A 21,510-nucleotide genomic window follows, 5' to 3' on the forward strand; every position below is an offset into this window, starting at 1 on the left:
CTGCCTAGAACGTTCAGCCCATCTGCAAGCTCTAAGTGAAAAAGACCTTTGGCCCTTGGTCAGGATGATCAGGAAGACACAATGTTAGTATATACTGTCAACATTTGGTAGACAGTTTATAGATTGTAGATTCTTGTGGAGCAATAATTGTATAGCATTTTTGAGCAATTGTAGATTTGCAACTGAATGACCTCTGTATTTTGAGTAGATTTCCTCACTAAATAAGGAAATATTTGGGGACACTAGGCACTGAGACCTCTGTTTGCTCACCTCGGAATGGGAATAATGATCTCTAAGAGCCAAAACGTTATGATGATTGCGAGACAACACCGTACATTTGTTTCATAGTCGATAGAAATACAGAATGTTAGTTTTAAATAGATTGTATATGTTGTTGGTAGAAATGTCTTTTCATGAATTTTTTCTCTTTTCTACATAATTCCCAATAATGATAGTTGTCAGGAGATAAAGAATTAAGATTCCCATTTGTATTTTCTCAAAACACAGCTGCATAAAGTTTCTTGAAAGACGAAAACTGACAAAGTTATGTTGGTGTTGCCTTATGCTTATTCTCATGGAATTCTCTGGGCCCCCTTCAAGGAGTAACTTAGTGTGTGGTTGTCAAAAGGGTACTGAAGGGGCCGGCTCTGTGGCACAGCGTGGAAAGCCTCAGCCTGCATTGCAGACATCCAATATGGGCACAAGTTCGAGTCCCAGCTGCTAGGCCTGGGAAAGCAGAAGATGACCCACTTCCTTGAGCCCCTTCACCCACGTGAGAAACATGGAGGAAGCTCTTGCTCATTGATTCTGATCCACTCAGCTCTGGATTTGGCATCCAATTGGGGAGAAAACCAGCAGAGGGAAGACCTTCCTTTCTCTTTCTCTCACTCTCTCTCTCTCTCATTCTCACTCTCTCTGCCTCTCCTTCTCTCCCTGTGTAACCCTGAATTTCAAATAAATAAATAAACCTTTAAAAAATAAATGGCACTGTCATGTGACAGGTAATGTGGTGGCCGTGTGCTCATCAGAATGTCAAGGTGGGGAAATGGCAGAGCATTCTGGGCCTTCTGACACTGTTGCACAGGGAGAAATGGGTGCTCTGACCTTGGATTCCTGAACCCCTGCCCATGGGTGTGCTTTCACCTGCAGAAACGCCTGCCCCCTCTGAGATCAAAGAGCATCTCCCAGCCAGCTCCAGCCTCAGGACACTGCTGCTCATGCTTCCACTGTAAGAATTCTTGTCACTCATGTTAACTCTTTGACATGAATAAACAAAATGGTTTTTGAGGTTGCCTTTGCACTTGTGATTTTATTTTCATTTATACAATTGACGTTTTTGTTTGCAATAAAACATAGAAAACACCTGGTGTTTTTCTTGGTTATTCTATTTCATGTCCTTCCCACACCCAGTTTAAAGTTGGGCCCCTGGTACCCTACCTCACCTGCATTTTGAATCCTTAGACCCAGTGAAGCCTCTCATTGATCTGTCCATCTTTTGTCTTGTGTTTTTCTGATCCTGAGTTAAATACTTCTCAGTTGATATCTGCCCCAAAGAAAATGGTTTTATGGGCATGTTCTAGAATCTTTCTAGAAACCCTTCCCAAAAGACTTAAAATTGCAGCTCAAGTAATGATATTCCCACACCCACAAGGGAGACCTGGATAGAGTTCCATCCTTTGATCTTACCCAGGTGAATGAACCAGTTGACGGGAGATTCTATTGCTCTCTCTCCAAATAAATTCAGAAAGAATATTTTTAAAGTAGAAAAACAGGGGCCAGCAACATGGCTTACTTCTTTAATACTCCACCTTTTGTGCCGGCATCCAATATGGCCATCAGGTTCCAGTCCCAGTTGCTCCTCTTCCAGCCCAGCTCTCTGCTGTGGCCCAGAGAGGCAGTAGAGGATGGCCCAAAATGCTTGGGCCCTGCACCCTCATAGGAGACCAGGAAGAAGCACCTGGTTCCTGGCTTCAGATCCAAACAGTGCCAGCCATAGCTGCCTTTTGCGGAATGAACCAACGGAAGAAAGACCTTTCTCTTTCTCTCTCTGTCTAACTCTATCTGTCAAATAAAAAAAAAAAAAGTAGAAAAACAACCAGGGCCCTCCAAACCTCCTATCCCTCTATTCTCTCCCTACACTCTGCTCCTATACAATGCTAACATCTTGTGAAAAAGAAAAATCTTAGACTAATTAAATTCAGCTTTCATTTTTACAATCACAAACAAGACAGAACCAATCAGAACCAAACAAAATGATTCTTGAATCTGGATGTCCACAGAAGTGAAGCAGCTTCACAAAACTTCCACCAAATCGTGTTCACATCAATGGCCTCCTGCCAATTTCCTCTCACGCCTGCCCGGGCCAGGAGTCCTCCGCACTGACTAGGGGGCCCATGTTCAGAGGCACTGATGGTCTCCAAGCTTCAGTCTGAGCCTCGGTCTAGCAGCAGGTTCTGCACATTCTGAGCAGCAGGGCAGTCCCCAGCCTCCTGGCTCAGCTCTGGCACAGCACTCCCTCAGAGGGCTCCTGTATCTTGATGAGTTTCCTCAGTCCCCAGGGAGTCTGCTCTGGGCTCCTGGTCAGTCTGCTCCTCTGCGGGCCTGTTGTCTCTCAGCGTGGGGGGATCATCGGGCTTGCTCCCACAAGGAGATGAACCATCCTTTTCAGAAGGGGCTGCATTGTAGAGATCACAGATGTGTAGTAACTTTCCAAACCAATAGAAGGTGAAAATGAATACATACTCCTTTGGAGAGCTGCTTAGTGTCAAAGGGGAAGTGAGCCCTTGGAAAACTCAGAATATTTGTTGCCCAGAGCATCCTGTGTATGGCCTTGCTGCCAAAGCTGACCAGAAATTAGAATGGGAGTTTTGTAATATCACGTTAGAAAAATCATTTGATCTCTCTGCTTGGGTGAAGAATCGTGCTTATTTGCTATGATTACCTGATGTTTGTATTATGTATGCGGCTACTCCAAACACTGGGCAGAAATTGTATTTAAAAGATAAATTTATTTTGGTGAAAAAAAGTTGAAATCCATACATATGTGAGTTCTTAAAAACTCATGGAAAATAAATATGAAAAATATGTGTTTGGATTCCAGTTTTTTGCATCAAAATAAGCACCTTTAAATAATATTTTCCATGACCTTTTGAAGTACCCTCATATAATGTGATATTACACTAATTTTAATTACTATGTACATTTTCAAGGTGATGTCCCAAACAAAATTTTTTATCATTTTTTCTATGGAAAAAGTTTCTCTTTAACACAAATTGTACTTTGATAAATATTTAGGATGGTTTCTGTAGTGTATACATAGTTTGAATTGTTATGCCTTATTTAAGAATTATTTATATTGAAAGCCACAGTTACAGAGAGAGGGTGAGAGGGGAGATACAGAAGGAGAGAGAGAGAGAGAGAGAGAATCTTCCATCTTCTGGTTTTCTCCCCAGATGGCCACAACCACCACTGGTTGGCCAGGGCAACTCCAAAAGCTTCATCCTGGCCTCTCACCTGGGTGGCAGGGTCCCAAACACTTGGGCCATTTTCTGCTGCTTTCTCAGGCTCATTAGCTGCAGCTGAATGGGAAGTGGAGCAGCTGGGACAGGATCCGGTGCCTGTATGAGAAGCCAAGATCATAGGTGATAGCTCCAATACCTCACATTTTTATTTTATTTCTTTAATTTCTTCCTCCAAACAGCTTTAGTGGAGATACATAAATGTTAGTTGGATAGCATCCCCATTTCATATTTTTTTATTTATATAAAGGGAACACATTTCATAGGCTGTTTTAAGAGCCTAATACCCTTCCTCCCTCCTACCTTTCTTTTCTTTTCATTTTTACAATGACATGCTTTCAAATTGTTTTATAATGACAAGCTTAACCATCACTTACATTTTTAAATGAGACAATACATGCACAGGATACATACTGAAACAGTCATTTGGGACCGGCACTGTGGCACAGTACATAAAGCCACTGCCTGCAGTGCCAACATCCCATATGGGCACCAGTTCAAGTCCCAACTGCTCCACTTCCAATCCAGCTCCCTCCTCTACCTGAAGGCAGGAGAAGATGGCACAAGTCCTTGGGACCCTGCACTGGCATCTTCCGGATCTCCCAGGAGTGCAGGGGCCCAAGGACATGGGCCATTTCTGTGGCCATCTTTCCCAGGCCACAGCAGAGAGCTGGAAGGGAAGTGGAGCAGCCAAGACAGGAACCCGTGCCCGCATGGGATGCCCAGATGCCGGCACTGCAAGTGGTGGTTTTACCCATGAGCCACTGTGCCGGCCCCATTTGGTAGTATTTAGAGACTGACTTTAAATGGCCTTTCCCTGCAACTTAAATAATTCAGATGTCCTATACTGTTGTTTTATCGTTAATCAGTGAATTTTGTACAGAACAACTAGCAATCACATGGATACATGTAAATTTCCTTTTAAGTTTTGCAAGGAAGTCATTAGCACCTCCCTGAAACTGTGTGATGCCATGACTGCCATCAACGAACCGCTGGAAGTTCTTTTTTTTTTTTTTTTTACTTTTATTTAATGAATATAGATTTCCAAAGTACAGCTTATGGATTACATTGGCTCCCTCCCCCCAATGACTTCCCTCCCACCCTCCCACCTGCAACCCTCCCCTTGGACGTTCTACTGATTACAAAACAAAAGTAAGCACAGGTTGACCACAGACCATGAGTCTTTCAAATAAGACTTTTCTTAAGATTTATTTTTAATGCTCATAAATCCAATCGCTTTAATTTCTTTAAGATTTATTTATTTGAAAACCAGAGTTGCACAGAGAAAGAAGGAGAGGCATAGAAAGAGAGAGTCATAGAGAGAAAGAGAGAGAGAGAGAGAGGGCTTCCATCCGCTGGTTCTCTCCCCAATTGGATGCCAAAGCCAGAGCTGTGCTGATCCAAAGCCAGGAGGCAGAAGCTTCTTCCAGGTTTCCCACGTGGATGAAGAAGACCAAGAAATTGGGCCATCTTCTACTGCTTTCCCAGGACTAGCAGCCAGGACTTGAACCAGCGCCCACATGGGATGTCTGCACTGCTCACGGAGGCTTTACATGCTGTGCCACAGAGCCGGCCACTTCAGTGCCCTTTGACAACAACACACTAAGTTAGTCCTTGAAGGGGGCCCAGAGCAACTCCAGGAGAATAAGCATGAGTCAGCACCAATATAACTTAGTCACAGTTTTCATCTTTCAGGAATCCTTGTGCAGCTGTGTCTAGAGAATTACAAATGGGAAGCTTAATACATTATCTCCTGACAACTATCATTTTTGGGAATTGTGCAGAAAAGAGAATACGTTCATGGAAAAACATGTCTACCCATAAAATGTACAATCGACTTAAAACTAATATTCTCTGTCTCTATCTACTAAGAAACAAGTGTACGGTGTTGTCTCGCCATTGTCACAACGTTTTGGCTCTTAGAGATCCTTACTCCCATTCAGAGACGAGCAAACATAGGTCCCAGTGCCTAGTGTCCCCTAAGACTACATAGCCATTTAGTGAGGAAATCTACTCAAAATACAGACGTCATTTAGTTGCATATCTACCGCCTTGTTCAAAAATGCTATACAATTTTTCCACCACAAGAATCTACAATCTATAAACTGTCTATCAAATGTTGACAGTATATGCTAACATTGTGTCTTTCTGGTCATCCTGACCAAGGGCCAAAGGTCTTTTTCAATTGAGAGCTTGCAGATGCGCTGAACGTTCTAGGCAGATGCTCAGTGGGGCACCAGTGGCACATTAAAAAGGTACAAAACAGAAGAACGGATGAAAAGGCTCCACGGTGGAGAGGAACCTGTGCATGTAGATGAGAGCTTTATTTCCAACATCAAAAAACTTGATCTCTCCCAAATCCACATCCAGGAAAACTCCTACGCGGTGAAGACTAGGGCTTGCAGGAACGATTACTTCTGTGTTGGTGCTGGGGTGAATGAGTCCTCCCTCTACGAAGATGATCCAGAAACCGCGGTCAGAGGTTAAATCACCATTTCTCTTTGTGTCAGCTGACACTTGCCAGACACCCAGGGACCACTCCTTGGCTTCTCCTACTTCAACCTCCCAGTAATGGCGGCCCCAGGAGAAGCAGGTGTTTCCCTGGATGCAGACCAGGTGAGGGAAACTACTGGGGTCTTCCAGCAGGTTGTGGCAGGTCTTCCCACATTCAACGCTCCTCAGGTCGCTGGAGAGCTCAAGGAGGGAGTGTGCGGTAGCTGTGTCCAGGACCTCGTCCTCCTGGAACCTCAGAACCTCCTCACTAAGGAGCAGACTCTGCTCCAGGAGACCAGCATGATGCCTGGTTAGCAAGGTCAGGTTTCTGATTTGCCACTCTTCCATAGGTACTCTCTCGCTGACTGAGCGACATGTGGGGCAAACCAGCACGAAATCCTCTCTTCCTGACACCCAGACTCGAAGGCAATCTAAGCAGAAGACATGTCCACAGGAGAGAGAGACAGGACATGAGAAGTATCCCAGGCAAATTGGACAGGTGGTCGCTGCTAGCAGGTTCTTAGCCATGGTCCCAGGGGAGTGGGGGAGCAGGCCTTGGTAGTGACCTGGTGGCAGTTCCCTTTAGCAGCTTCTGGAGTTGATCAGGAGCCCTCAGTGCACCGTCTGCTCTGCAGTGATCAGGACGTATCTAAATCAATGCAAATTAAAGAACATAAATGGATGCAGAAACATGGAGGTAACATCGAGTCCACAGAGATTCCAGTAATGGAATCACTTGTAATGGAAACACTCAAAAACGCCCCAAAGCCCAAGTGATGACAAGAGAATGAGGACAGGAGAGATTGTCATTGCCACAAGGCAGCTTACCTTGTGTGGGGTCTTGTTTGGGGTCTCTCCCAGGAGTAGCTGTCTGCTCTGACTAGAGCTTCTCTGTGTGGGAACTGAGCCCAGGTGGGTGTTCCATGAGACCTTGATAGGATGCAGTCTCCACCCCAGTCAGTATGGCGCTGGTCACCTGCAGTCCAGAAGAAAGAATTTCCTCATCGAAATGCAACCAGAATGTACAGAAAATCATGTAACATCTTCGCAGCAAAATCCACTGCAAGATGAATGTCTTGGTTGAATTAATTCTACTGACAAAGCAGCATCAGAAGAAATGCTGAAAAATTCTAAAAAATCTAATCCTTGAGTGAATTTGAATAAAAATATCATCATTGCCATCAACTCCTCTATAAAACGAAGCTGAGCACGAGCCAAGAATACGCTCCTGACCCAGAAGATGCCCCCCAGTCCCTCCAGCTGCTCCCACAGTTTCAGAACCTCCAGTTCACCTAGAGCCTCCTCCCTGGCCTTCTGTCCATGGTTAGCATTCTCTGGATGGATTAACTCTGACAGCTGGGCATGGCTGACTGGAGGAGGGAAAGCCCCATGATCAGAACCAGCACTGAAGTCTGCACAGCCTCTGTGAGCATCAAATCCTGAAGATCTCCCTGCAAAAGGACCTACAATGAATAACTGGCAGAACTCCCACCAAAACTACACAAATCCCACATTCTGTTGTGGTTGGATAATCGAATCACACAAGAAAGAGCAGTCACTATCACAGTCCAAGGATTAAGCCATGGATGCAACCAAGGCCAGACTGTTGAAAAGGAGGACAAGAACCACCAGGGAGCCTTCAGCATCTTCTCTCAGCTCCAGCCAATGACACATTTCAGAGGTTCCCATGATCATTGATTCCACTAAACTCTGTATATACAGACAGGTAAGATAATAGAATATGTTCCCACATGGAACTTAAAGACTTTGGAAGCTATAACACATATAAGTTTCCTGACATCGCATTATCCTATTCCAAGTAAAGACACAGAAAGGGAAACATTAATTATCCAGAATCGATCAGTACAAATAAATATTTATTTATCTACAAAGGGAGTGAAAGAAAGGTCTTCAGTCTATTGTTTCACTCCCCAAATGCCACAACCGCTGGAGCTGGGCCAATCCAAAGAAAGGAACCTGGAGCTTCTTCTGGTCTCCCACGTGGTGCAGGGTCCCAAGAATTTGCTTACCTGGCCCAGAGCTGAGAGCTGGATAAGAAGAAGAGCAGCCGAGACTCAAACTGGCACCCATATGTGATGCTGGCACTGCAGGCAGCAGTTTTCCCCAGTAGGCCACAGCACTGTCCCCTGAGCAGCACACTGTGTATAAACCTGATGCAAGGGGCCTGCATGTCATTGGCATCCTAATTGGAGCAGCCGTTGGAGGCTTATCTGCTCCACTTCTGATCCAGCTCCCTGCTAATGAGCCTAGGAAAGCAGCAGAAGATGGCTCAAATACCTGGGTTCCTGCCACCCCGTGGAAGACCTGCATGGAGTTCCTGGGTCGTGGCTTCAGCCTGGCCTAAGCCCAAGGGCTGAGGTCATCGGGGGAACTGAACCCATTGAGGGGAGATCTCTTTCTCTCTCTATCCCTCACGGTTTCTCTGACTTTAAAAAATAACTCTTTCCTTTCAAATGTGTTAAAAATGCCACATTATCCAGAGAGTGCCTAATCACTGTTTTAAACACCTTTGAAGTGTTTTTTAAAATTTGATAAAAATGCAAATAAGTTTAATCAACAACAACAAAAAACCAACAGACACACACAACATGCATACTTCTTTTTCAAACAAATTGACCACGGTGTTTTTTCAGTCTGAAAGAGCTTCCCTATCTCACCATGGGATACATCCACAAAACCTGAGAAAACTAACCATGCAAAGCCAGTTGTTTTATGGTATTATGATCAGAATCTCATTATCCATCAATGAAGAAATGTTTTAGTTAGGTATCATGAAACTAGTAAAAATAGTACACACATTTACTTTAGGATTTAAGTAAAAACCTAGAAAATTTTTATGATTTAATGCTAGAAAAGGAAGATGGGATTCATGCTGCACACATACTTATGCTGCACACACTTATCCTCCTCCTCCCCAACCTCCTAAAGAAAAATGCATTCACATATGAAAAGTGACCTGAATGGGGCCAGCATCATGGCCCAGTAATTCAATCCTCTGCCTGCTTGCCTGCATCCTATTTGGGCTCTGGTTCTAGTCCAGGATGCTCCTCTTCCAATCCAGCTCTCTGCTGTGGCCCGGGAAAGGAGTGTTAGATGGTCCAAGTTCCTGAGCCCCTGCACCCGCACAGGAGTCCAGGAAGAGGTTCCTGGCTCCTGGCTTCAGATTGGCGCAGCTGCGGCTGTTGCGTTCTTTTGGGGAGTGAAACAGCGGAAGGAAGACCTTCCTCTCTGTCTCTCCCTCTCACTGTCTGTAACTCTACCTCTCAAATACATAAATAAAATATTAAAAAAAAAAAAAGTGACCTGAAGTGAAACTAAAATTTTAAATGATGTTGGAGTGGAAGCTGAGCAGAGCTCTGTGAACTAGGACAGACTGGCTCTTCCCTTCCTAACATCCAAAGGCAAGAGAGTTGGGAAAACAAGTGGTCGCCAAAGAGAAATGGGCTGTGGATCTGGCCCAGAAGACAGACAACTCACCTTGAGCTGGAGACTTGCTTGGAGGTCTGAGAGGCCCCTGCCAGATCCCTCACCTCTCCTGCTCTGGGCTCCTCCCTGAAGGGACTTGGAGCTCTGAGTCTCTGGCTTTTTATAGTGCTCAGGACACAGGCTCCACCCACAGGGCCCCACCCTAATGCATGTGCTGCCTACACCTAAGCCAATCAAGCAGAACCTTCATCATCCCTATTTTCATGTTCTGTCATTAAGCACCCTTAACAAATTTTGAGTACACAATTCAAAATTTCGTAACTCAAATAGCAAACCTACTGCCATTTAAACTAGGCACTCTTGTTTCACAGCTCAACCTTAAAAACAAAATGTATAAGAACGTAAACACACGCACACACACAAGTGCCTAAACATATCAGAAACGGGCCAAGGTCAACATAGGCATTAGCAACTCTGATGCATTCCTGAGTAAATAGGATTTACCAAGTTGTCCTTTGATTCTGCAAGTCCACTCTTCGGGGGAGCTACTGGGCTGGATAGGAAAGATGCATCCGGATGAGGCTGCTGTGTTGCTGTAATCATTAGCCACATCACGTTTGTGCTCTCAAAAGGGTGCTTGTTGATACAAATAAATCACATGTGATCTGCTGTTAGCAATACCCTCAAAAACATCATTAAAGCACATGGTGTGGCTTACTATGAAACATTTCTCTTCCTCTTCCAAATAAAGTGAGAGTATCTTCACTGTTTCCATTTAACTTTTTTGTTGACAAAATTATTTCAAATCAGAGTGTTCTCAACCACACTATAACTAATGGGCTCTCAACGTGTCAACAATGGCAAAGCCGTGGGTCTTCTTGAGTTTTACATTTTCAGCCCGCTCTTGGTGTGGCGTGAGGGTACCTACTCCGGCTGTTTCTGAGCCTATGTTTGCCAAGAGAAAGATGTTTCCAGAAATGTTCACTTTAATTCCCAAATCCCCATTACTGCAGTAACACTGAAGTTAGGGAGAAATCTCACTTTATTGTGTTCCTGTTTTGGAAATATTTGGAGCCACTTGTCTTGTCAGTGACACACTAATATCCTCATAACAACACATCAAAAAAGCATGATTTTTTAAATTAGAATATTTTTTAATTATCGTTAGTGGTTTCATGAGATAAGGTTAAAAATCAAATGAAATTTGTCTCCAGAGATTCTTCATTAAACTAGAAAGCAGCTCGCAGGCACGCAGGTTAGGAAAGGTGCAACCAGGGTTGAAGGCAGTGAAGCTAGGACATAAAAGCGTGGGCAGGAGGAGTCTGGGATCCTGAAAGGAATGATATCCCTGCAAAACCCAGTTCACACAAGGCAGCCGCTCCTGGGGGCGGCTTGTCACAAGCAGCTTCCATCCCCATTGTGGGGCAGCCACGGGCACGCGACCTCCTGTGCCTCCAGGCTGAGTCCTCACCTCCCCTCTGCTGCCCATCACACAATCAAGACAGAAGACAGAGGGCACCTCTGAGTTACTAGCACCAAACGCCTGCTGATGCCCTCCCTTGCTGTCCTTAGGAAGCACTCTGTTAGGGTGCGGTGGGTGAAGAAGCCACAGGCATCCCGCTCTGAGCACCGGTTTGAGTCCCAGCTGCTCCACTTCTCACCCAGCCCCCTGAGAATGCGCCTGGGAAGCAATGGAAGCTGACTCCAGTGCTTGGGCCCCTGCCTCCCGTGAGGGAGACCCAGATGCAGCTCCAGTCTCCTGGCTTCATCCAGGCCCTGCTCCATCCATTGTGGTCATTTGGAGAATGAACCAGAGAACGGACAATCTCTCTTTCCCTGTCTCTCCTTCCCAGTCGCTCTGACTTTCAAATAAATAAGACTTTTTAAAAACTGTTAAGGAAAAATATTGACTATGTCTGTGTGCTTTATGTACAAGGTGTGCTCCAATGTGTGTAGGATCTGCAAACACATTTCCTCGTCTTCTCACAGGAGCCGTCTCATTCTTCCATGATAGATACAATAGTAGTCACAGTTATTAACATGATCCCATATTCAGTCGGTAGTTCCTTCACGTTAGTAAATGAAACCTTGGCCAACACTGCAGTGCCAGCATCCCTTATGGGCTACGGATCGAGTCCCAGCTGCTCCACTTCCAGTCCCGCTCTCTGCTCTGGCCTGGGAAAACAGTAGAAGATGGCCCAAGTGCTTGTGCCCCTGCACCCACATGGGACACCCAGAAGAAGCTCCTGGCTCCTAGCTTTGGATCGCCTCAGCTCCGGCTGATATGCTATCTGGGGAATGAACCAGCAGATGGAAGATATTTTCGTCTGTAACTGTACCCATCAAGTAAATAAATAAAATCTTGAATAAGTAAATAACTAGACCCTCCTGAGCACTTACTTGCTGAGGGGAAGGAAGCACCTTTTCCATCTTCATCTCCGATCGTGAATTCCAGCCCACCCACCACTGCAAGCTGTGTGCTTAGTAAGCCCTCTCTGTTGCCTACATTTGGTCATCTTTCCCGTGGCACAGAAATAGACATCCATCCTGCTCAAATAAGTGCATTTTACCATAGTTCTGGTTTTTGTGTTCAAGCCAAGGAAGAGCCCATTAAAATGCATGCCAATCTAATTCCCATAGCTTCTTGGAAATATGGATCCATGCTGCTTTGGCGATCATCTTCTCTCTACACCCCTCGTCCAGGAACCTGGAAATGCAGGTTGCCACTTCATCTGCTTCTCTGTTTTTCATGTCCTCACTGAAGACCTGGAGTTGGCGCACTGGATGTGCTAGACTTCTAAACATCTTTGCCAGTACTTGCCCACCTGGGCATCACTCTCCCAGGTTTTGTAAAAATTCTATTAGTGACTTCCTTAGCATGGCGATGTTGCAGACAAGGAGAGCAAGGACTGATCAGCAGAGGCAGCACAGTCCTGTGAGTGCAGCAGAGAACGCCTTATGCAGTTAAATCTTTCAATCACCAATCACCCAGACACAGCAGAGCAGCTTAGCAGCCTGCTGCCCATGGGCATGCGGCCAGTCAAAACAGCCCAATCCAATCCCCATTCCCCTCCACAAGTTGCCAGAAAAACTAGCAATACCCCAAGCTTTGCCAAAAAGTGCGATTATCATTGAAGTACTCTGTTAAATACTAGGGAAGCCCTTCAAAAACAAAACAAAACAGTTAGTGTATGAGTGACACAGTTGAAGACTTTTACGTTACAGTATAATGAAGGCGAATGGCATCAAATGTGTGAAAAGCGGGAGGCCTCTGGCCTGGCAGAATAGAGCAACTCCTCTGTTGCCTACATTCCTCATCCCAGTGCCTGCGTCAGAGTCCCAGCTGGGCTCCTGACCTGGACGTTATGCTGATGGGCACCTTGGGGAGCTGATGTTAATGGCTCAAGTCTTAGAGTTCCTGCCAGCCACATGGGAGACCTGGACTGAGCTCCCAGCTACTAGCTTGGGTTTGACCCAGTGCTGGCAGCTGTGGGCATTGAGAGAGTGAACAAGTGGATTGGAGATGTCACTCTTCCTGTCTGTCTGTCTCTCTGCTGATCTAATAGATAAAATTAATTAAAAAAAATTAAGATATTCACTAAGTGGAAGGCACTTGGCCTGGGGGTTGGGACACCCCCACATCAGAATGTGTGGGTTCAGCACCTGTCTCCAGCTCCTAACTCCACTTCCTCCTGATAGGGATCCTGTGGAACCTCAAAATGGTTAGCATATGAGAGTAAACGGCTCAGCTGGCGTTGTGGCGCAGTGGGTTAAGCCACCCCTACAACGCCTGCATCCCATATGAGTGCCAGTTTGAGACCCCGCTGCTCCGTTTCAGATCCAGCTCCCTGGATGGGCTGAGAAGGCAGCATTGTCATCGTGGCCCAAGTGCTTGGGCCCCTGCCAGCCACATGGACTCCTGGTTTGGGCCTGGTCCAGCCCTAGCTCTTGTGGGCATTTGGGAAGAGAAGAAGCAGATAAAGATAATTTTCTTTTTATCACTCCTTCTCTCTGTCTCCTTCTGCCTTTCAAATAAATAAATCTTCTTCTTAGAAGAATTGCAAACAGCAACCGGGAACCAGGGACATGGCTGAGATTACTATGAATGCTACAGAGAGTGAGAAAGAAGGACTTAGGTTAGTGCCCCCAAAACACCAGCACTTCCCGGAAGGAGCAAACCCCCAAAAGACAGTGTATCAGACTCTGAAGAGAGACCCCTGCAAACAGCCACCCACCTGTGGAATCTCAAGACCTCAAGACCAACAGAAACTGCCCAGTGGTCTCAGCTAAGTGGTCAACCTGGATATTAGCACTGCGAACCAGAACAGAAGTCAAACCTGGGCGTTGCAGGAGATTGTGGCACTGGAAGAAGCTCTACAGTCTAAAAGGACAAGAAGGCTGGGTTCTAGTCCCGGTCGGGGCGCTGGATTCTGTCCCGGTCGCCCCTCTTCCAGTCCAGTTCTCTGCTGTGGCCCCGGAGTGCAGTGGAGGTTGGCCCAAGGCCTTGGGTCCTGCACTCCATGGGCGACCTGGAAGAAGCACCTGGCTCCTGGCTTCGGATCAGCATGGTGCGCCGGCCATAGCGGCCATTTGGGGGGTGAACCAATGGAAAAAGGAAGACCTTTCTTTCTGTCTCTCTCTCTCACTGTCCACTCTGACTGTCAAAAAAAAAGACATCTAGTTTGCTCACTGGAGTACCTGGATGCAAATCTACTCTCCAGTTTCTAACTTATAGCGAATGCACACTCTGGGACGTAGCAGTGAAGATGCAGTAACTGGGTTCCTGGATTGAATTTGGCCCTGGCCATGTGGGCATCTGGGGAATGAATCAGCAAATGCAAGCTCTTTCTCTCTCTCCACCTACTTTTTTCTCTGCCCCTCAAATAAATTAGTAAATGTTAAAAAAGTGAGAAAGGGCCTGGCGCGGTGGTGCAGCGGGTTTAAACCCTGGCCAGAAGCACCGGCATCCCATATGGGCGCAGGTTCTAGTCCCAGCTGCTCCACTTCCCATCCAGCTCTCTGCTGTGGCCTGGGAAAGCAGTAGAAGATGGCCCAAGTCCTTGGGCCCCTGCACCCGCGTGGGAGACCCGGAAGAAGTTCCTGGCTCCTTTCCTCAGATCAGCGGAGTTCCAGCCGTTGCGGCCATCTGGAGAGTGAACCATCAGATGGAAGACTTCGCTCTCTGTCTACCTCCCTCTGTAACTCTGTCTTTCAAATAAATAAAATAAATCTTTTTAAAAAAATGAGAGAGAATGATATTCCAGAAGAATATCAAATACTTGTTTATAAGTAAACAGACCTACATGAATCTTTTCTTTAACTTACTCAGATACATAATCCAGCTATCTTAACTGGAATTGCATGCTTTGCGATTTGATTTTAAAAGCCCAGAATGTCTTTTTGTCTGCTCTCTGGGATGCCAAGAAAAGCGATTGCAAATTGTATGAACTGATTTGCCCTCACTCAGGAAATTTCCCACGATTTTATCCTAGAACCCCTACACTGATCAGCTCACGACTCTGGATGAACTAGGTAGCTGCATACTTGCGCATCTTTTTCTGATATTCATGAAACCTCCCGCTTACCAAAGGCACGTGACTCTCATTGATGGGTTCTGTGCTTGCCCACAAGGTCTGGGATGATGAACGCGCAAGTCAGGGGCGCCTGTCCCCGCAGATGCACGGTAGATGGCGCTGTGCCCCAGACTCCCAAGCCCCTCCACCTTGCAGGGGCAGCCGACCAAAAAGATTCCATCTCTGGGCAAGGATGCTGCTTTTCCCAGCCCATGTGAGGAACAGCTTGTCCTCCTAGGAAGTGATTTCCCTACGTAAAATTGGTTTTGTTAAATCAGTAAGCCGCAATAACTTGAATTTCTCTGATGCCAAAGAACGTTAAGCTTCTCTAATGTAAGACTGAAAAAACAATCTGTGTTATGTAACTCTTCTTCATGCATAGCATAATCTTTCAGGTATATGGTGTGCTGCTTCCCCATGCTCCGTATTTTAATGTTTAAAAACATGACGGGAAACCTCTGAATAAGCAGTCTGAACATTTGATAAGCAAACAGGACTGGCTGGCGCCGTGGCTCACTAGGCTAATCCTCCCCCTGCAGCACCGGCACCCCAGGTTCCAGTCCCGGTTGGGGTGCCGGATTCTGTCCCAGTTGATGCTCTTCCAGTCCAGCTCTCTGCTGTGGCCCGGGAGAGCAGTGGAGGGTGGTCCAAGTGCTTGGGTCCCTACACCAACATGGACGACCAGGAGGAAGTACCCAGCTCCTGGCTTCGGATCGGTGCAGAGCCGGCCGTAGAGACCATTAAGGGAGTGAACCAACGGAAGGAAGACCTTTCTCTCTGTCTCTCTCTCACTGTCTATAACTCTGTGTGTGTGTGTGTGTGTCTCTCTCTCTCTCACTGTCTAACTCTGCCTGGCCAAAAAAAAAAAAATTCCAGGCTTCAACTGTTGGAGGTGTTCATTCCCCTTATGCCTGAACTGACCTTTCAGGAAACCCCAGATTCTGTACAGTTATAGGAGGCTCACGCCTTTCACTGTGAACACCCAGAGTTCTCATCACTCAAGGGAGTGGATATTTGGCACAGTGAGTAAGACGGCACTTAGGATGCCCACATCCCATATCACAGTGCCTGGGTTCGAGTCCTGTCTCTGCTCCTGGTTCCAATGTTCTGAGAATGTGCACCCTTGGGAAACAGCAGGTCATGACTCAAGTACTTAGGTCCCTGCCACCAACATTAGAGGCTCAGACTCAGTTCTGGGCTCCTGGAGTCGGCCTCATTCAGCCCAGCCTCTTGTAGGCATTTGGGAAGAGAACTAATAGATGAGCATCCTCTCTGTCTGTGTTTCTCTCTGTCTCTCTGTTTCATATAAGTAAATTCTTTAAAAAAAAAAATGATAGATTCTCCCTGCCCCACAAGGAGATGCATTTGTAGAAAAGGAAAATATTTTGTCTATATGACAACTCAAATATTTATTTATTTGAAATGTGGTTTCATAGAGAGAGAGGCAGACAGGCAGAGATCTCTGGTTCATTCCCCAAATAGCCACAATGGCCTGGGCTGGGCCAACCCAAAGCCAGGAGCCAGGAATTCCATCGGGGTCTCCCATGTGGGTACAGGAGCCCAAGCCCTTGGACCATCTTCTGCTGCTTTCCCAGGCACATTAGTAGGGAGTTGGATTAGAAGCAGAGCAGCTAGAACTTGAACAAGCACTTATATGGGATACCAGCATCAGGTGGTAGCTTAATCGGATGTGCCACAACACCGTCCCCAAGTATTTATTTATCTCACTTTTTTGAGATAGTTTCTAGGAAGGACATGGTCAAACAAAATATCATTTGAACCCTTCACTCTTTTTTTAAGATTTATGTCTTTATTTGAGAAGCAGAATTACAGACAGAGAGGGAGAGACAGAGACCTTCCATCTACCTGTTCACTCCTCAAATGGCCGCAACAGTCAGAGCTGGGCAGATCCAAAGCCAGGAGCCAGGAGCTTCTTCCAGGTCTCCCACGTCGGGGCATGGGCCCAAGCACTTGGGCCATCCTTCCCCATTTCCCAGGCACATTAGCAGGGAGCTGGATAAGAAGTGGAGCAGCCGGGACTCAAACTGGCACCATATGGGATGCTGGCGTCTCAGGCAGAGACTTAGCCCACTACGCCACAGCAGCAGCCCCAGAGCCCCTCTCTGTAAACATCCCCTGCCATAGTTAGGCTCACACACAGCTTCAGCCAGAAGCCCTCCAGGCCTCTCCTTGCCTTTCTCTCCTCACCGCCCACCACCATCCACATCCCCACTACCCCGGGCTAAATCACTGCTGTCTTGGCTTCAACTGCCTTGGCAGCCTCCTGGCCTGCATCCACTCTGTCTTCAGGCTTTTGATCACTCAGTCCCACCACTCCCTGCCCCATGGCTAAACTTCATCAGTAGATTCCCATTCGTTGCTAAGGCAAAGATCAAAGTCCTTAGCCAAGCCTGTAAGGCCATGTGTTGCCAGTGTCTGGGAGCCATCTGCCTCTTGGGTCTTCTGTCCCATCACTCCCAACTTAGATTCTCCATGCACGGTCCTTCCTTTACTTCTGAGATGTGCTAACTCCTCCCTCCCCGCAGTGCCTGACTGTCCTGATAAAATGCTCCGTTGGCCTGGATGCTTCCTCCCTCCCTTCAGCCCCTGATCTACTTCTCCCCACCCTTTAAACATTACTTCTGGGAAGCTTTTCCTGAGCCCAGGCCTACGTCTCTTCCCGTTGATAAACCATCTCTGCGAACCTCATTCTTTTCCTTTGGAATATTTACCTGAGTCTGTAAGTATTATTCCTATTGTGACTGTATTCTATCAAGTAATTAAGCCACTTAACGTGACTACTAGTTTAGAGTCTATATGTCCTAGCAGACTATGAGTTCCATGAAGACAAGAACAGCTTCTGCTCACAGCTTCTTGGCTGTGTGATCTACACAGCTGCAGAGAGAGGTACAGAAGTACTCCAGGCCTTTCCCTCCTGCTCTCATTGTGTTAGAATTCTTAATTTTTTTTAACAAGGGGCATTTTGAACTAGGAGCTACAAACTATGTGGGCTGTTCTGCAGCTAGCCTAGTGCTTGATACATGGAAGGTATTCAACAACTATATCTTCAGCAAATAAATAATCACATGCAAAATAACCTATACACAGGGGACTATGCAGCCAATCTTACGAAAGATACAATTTCATGGAATTCATGTAAAAAAGGAAGCCCATCCAATAATCTACACCCGGGATTCCCATAACATGGCTAAAACAATTTATTGACAGTTAGAGGAGGGCAGATGGTAGGTACAGCAATTAAGATACCACTTGTGACATCTCGATCCCAAATTAGAGTGCCTGATTTCAAGTTTAGCCCCACTTCTAATTCCTGCTTCCTTCTTGTGTGCATCCTGGGAGGCAGCAGGTGATGGCATAAGCAGTTGCGTCCCTACCATCTATGTGGGAGATATGAAATGAGTTCTGGGCTCCAAGCTTCAGCTTGGCCTGGCTCCAATTATTGCAGCCATTTGGGGAGTGAAGCAGCAGATGGAAGATCTCTCTTCTATCTGTCTCCGTCTCTATCTTTATCTCTCTCTCCTTCTATTCCTCCTTTTCTTTTTTTTAAATATTTTTATTAATTTATTTGAAAGGCAGAGTTATTAGGAGATCAAGGGGGAAGGAGAGAGATATTTTCTGTCTGCTGGTTCACTCCCCAGATGGCTGAACGGCTGGGGCTGGGACAGGCCAAAGCCAGGGATCCAGAACTCCATCCAGGTCTCCCACATGGGTGCAGGGGACCAGGTACTTGGGCCATCTTCCACTGCTTTTTCAGGCACATTAGCAGGGAGCTGGATCACAAGTGGAGTATCCAGGACTCAAAATATTTTCATATGGGATGCCAGCATCACAGGCAACAGTTTAACCAAAAGGGGCATGATGCCAGCCCCATCTCCCTTTCAAATACATACATACAATACATACAGAATCAATTTTAAAAGTAAGCAGTTGGAGGAAAGCTAAAAACTTCAGATCTCTCTGAGAAATAATAACAAACTCAAGTTCACTGAAGCATACATGAGAGCACTTCAAAAAGTTGATGGAGGGACCAGCATTGTCACATAGAAGGTTAAGCCACCACCTATGAAGCCAGTGTGCCATATGGGCACCAGTTTGTATCCTGGCTGCTCTGCTTCCAATCCAGCTCCCTGTTAATGGCCTGGGAAGAGCAGCAGAAGATGGCCTGGGTGCTTGGACCCCTGCACCCACATGGGAGACCCTGATGAAGCTCCTAGCTCCTGGCTTCAGCCTAGCCCAGCCCTGGCCATCTGCCATCTGGGGAGTGAACCAGCGGATGGAAGATATCTCTCTCTTTCTGTCTCTCCTTCCCTCTCCGTAACTCTGACTTTCAAATAAATAAACAAATGTTTTCAAAAAGTTGATGGTAAATGGAATTTAAAAGGCTCATTTTTGTGCAAAAAGTTTTTTAATCTATTCATGGTTTCTTCATGTTACACATTTTCTGTGAACTTTTTGAAGACCCTCCTGTGTATGAATTTCCAAATTTTTTGTACCAAAGTAAACTTATCTTTTAATACACTTTCTATCTTTTTTTAAGCAACGTCATTGATCTGATAACATGACTGACATCGAATCAAAGTATGTGGAGGGATGATGGAGAGAACTATGGCCTAGTGCTATATTGAATATAATCAAGAGGCTGGAAGTGCTGAAGTCACCCTCTCCTGCTTTATGCTTGTATATAGAAGCAACCCTGGCAGGCGCCGAGGCTCACTAGACTAATCCTCCGCCTTGCGGCGCCAGCACACCAGGTTCTAGTCCCGGTCGGGGAGCCGGATTCTGTCCCGGTTGCCCCTCTTCCAGGTCAGCTCTCTGCTGTGGCCAGGGAGTGCAGTGGAGGATGGCCCAAGTCCTTGGGCCCTGCACCCCATGGGAGACCAGGATAAGTACCTGGCTCCTGCCATCGGATCAGCGTGGTATGCCGGCCACAGAGCGCCAGCTGTGGCGGCCATTGGAGGGTGAACCAACGGCAAAAGGAAGACCTTTCTCTCTGTCTCTCTCTCTCTCTCACTGTCCACTCTGCCTGTCAAAAAAAAAAAATTAAAAAAAAAGAAGCAACCCTACCACCTGTCAAGTATATTGTGCCTTCATTAGTCACACTGAGGCATGTACAAGTTTGAACATGGAAAATTTTAGAAATGATATCCAGACTGACCGCTCATTATCCATTCATTCAACCATTGATTCATGGCAACAGTAATTGAAGTGAATTAATAAGGATCTGCTCTATAACACAAAAGTTGATAGGTGCTAAAGGCATAAAATGAGTGGCTTCAGCTTTGGCTTGAGAAACTCACACTTGAGAATGGTTAACTCATTAACCATAATGGAGTATTTGGTTGTCCTATTCCCAGCATGGAGCAAAAGACATTTTAATCAGAAGAAGGAGCCTCTAGTTCGCGTCAGTGATGAGTAAGGAAGCCACGATAGCACTATTTACAACTCCCAGATGGAAAAGTCCAGATTCTACCTAACATTGGAGGAATTTGCTTATGTGTCTTCTGTAGGTCACATTCTCCTTACAAACCAGGAGGGTACATTCTACTCCTCCATCTGCCCCCCAACATAGTCCTGCACAATGCCCAGTATAGCATTATTAAATCTCTAATTGGAATGACTTGAAATACAACGTGCCTTGAGGAAAAAAAAATTGATGTTTTAAGTATAAGTAGAATGACTGAGTGAATGGAGAGGTGAGTGTTTCAAATGTAACAAGTAACTGGAGTAAAATTTTAAAATTATTTATCTTGCCAATGAACTGTTGAAAATTAGTCTTTCTGGGTCCGTATACCTGCTAACTGACACATGCTTAAAAATGATGACCCTACTAAAAGTGGAACAGTCAAATTTGTAACAGGCTTCTTTTTGTTTTATTTTTTAAGGTGAATTTCTATTAAATGACTTTTTATATTTTTAAAGGAAGAAGCATCAAAGACTTGTTTTGAAATCATCCTCAAAAATTCACATATGTGAACATGCCCAGTCCCCTGAGCTATTTGACCTACTAAAACTCAAAGAATCTGCATTAGCTCATTCAGTCATGGAATTTTTCTTTCAGATTTATAAAGCAAGACTCTAGTGTGAATAGACAGTGAGGGAACTTTTTATGAATAGCTCATCTATTATCATGGTTCATGACATTTTACAATGCAATTATTGTAAAATGTATCACAACATAATTGAAAGTCTAGAAATGGAAATGGGAGGTAATAGGAGGGGCAAAATTACACTAGAAAAATGCAAATGCTATTTTATTTGCAAATTAAATTTAAAACATAATGAAGTGGGTGTAGAAATTGATTGAAAAATTAATTGAGAGAAACAAATTTGTAATATTTCTGTAAAGGACATTGGTAGTAAATTCTGCTCTGATATAGTTCCTCAGAAAGTAAAGCTCTTCCTGTTAGTTGTAACTTGAACCCAGGTTAAAGATCTTTAGAACATGTCAGAATAACCCA

At 45.5% G+C, this 21,510-nt stretch overlaps 1 non-coding gene across 1 annotated transcript; it reads right to left on the reverse strand.

Annotated features, from left to right (window-relative positions):
- Positions 1-4,723: 4,723 nt before the first annotated feature.
- On the reverse strand, positions 4,724-9,612 carry LOC127493234 (uncharacterized). The gene is made up of 3 exons (XR_016234537.1): positions 9,510-9,612; positions 6,840-6,987; positions 4,724-6,660 (listed from the first exon to the last, which is right to left on the reverse strand). It is a non-coding gene; the product is annotated as an uncharacterized LOC127493234 (transcript).
- Between the last annotated feature and the right edge of the window lie 11,898 nt (positions 9,613-21,510).

This window comes from Oryctolagus cuniculus, chromosome 5 (genome assembly GCF_051225735.1).
Source record: "Oryctolagus cuniculus isolate XC-2025 breed Fujian yellow rabbit chromosome 5, ASM5122573v1, whole genome shotgun sequence".
NCBI classification, from domain to species: Eukaryota; Metazoa; Chordata; class Mammalia; order Lagomorpha; family Leporidae; genus Oryctolagus; species Oryctolagus cuniculus.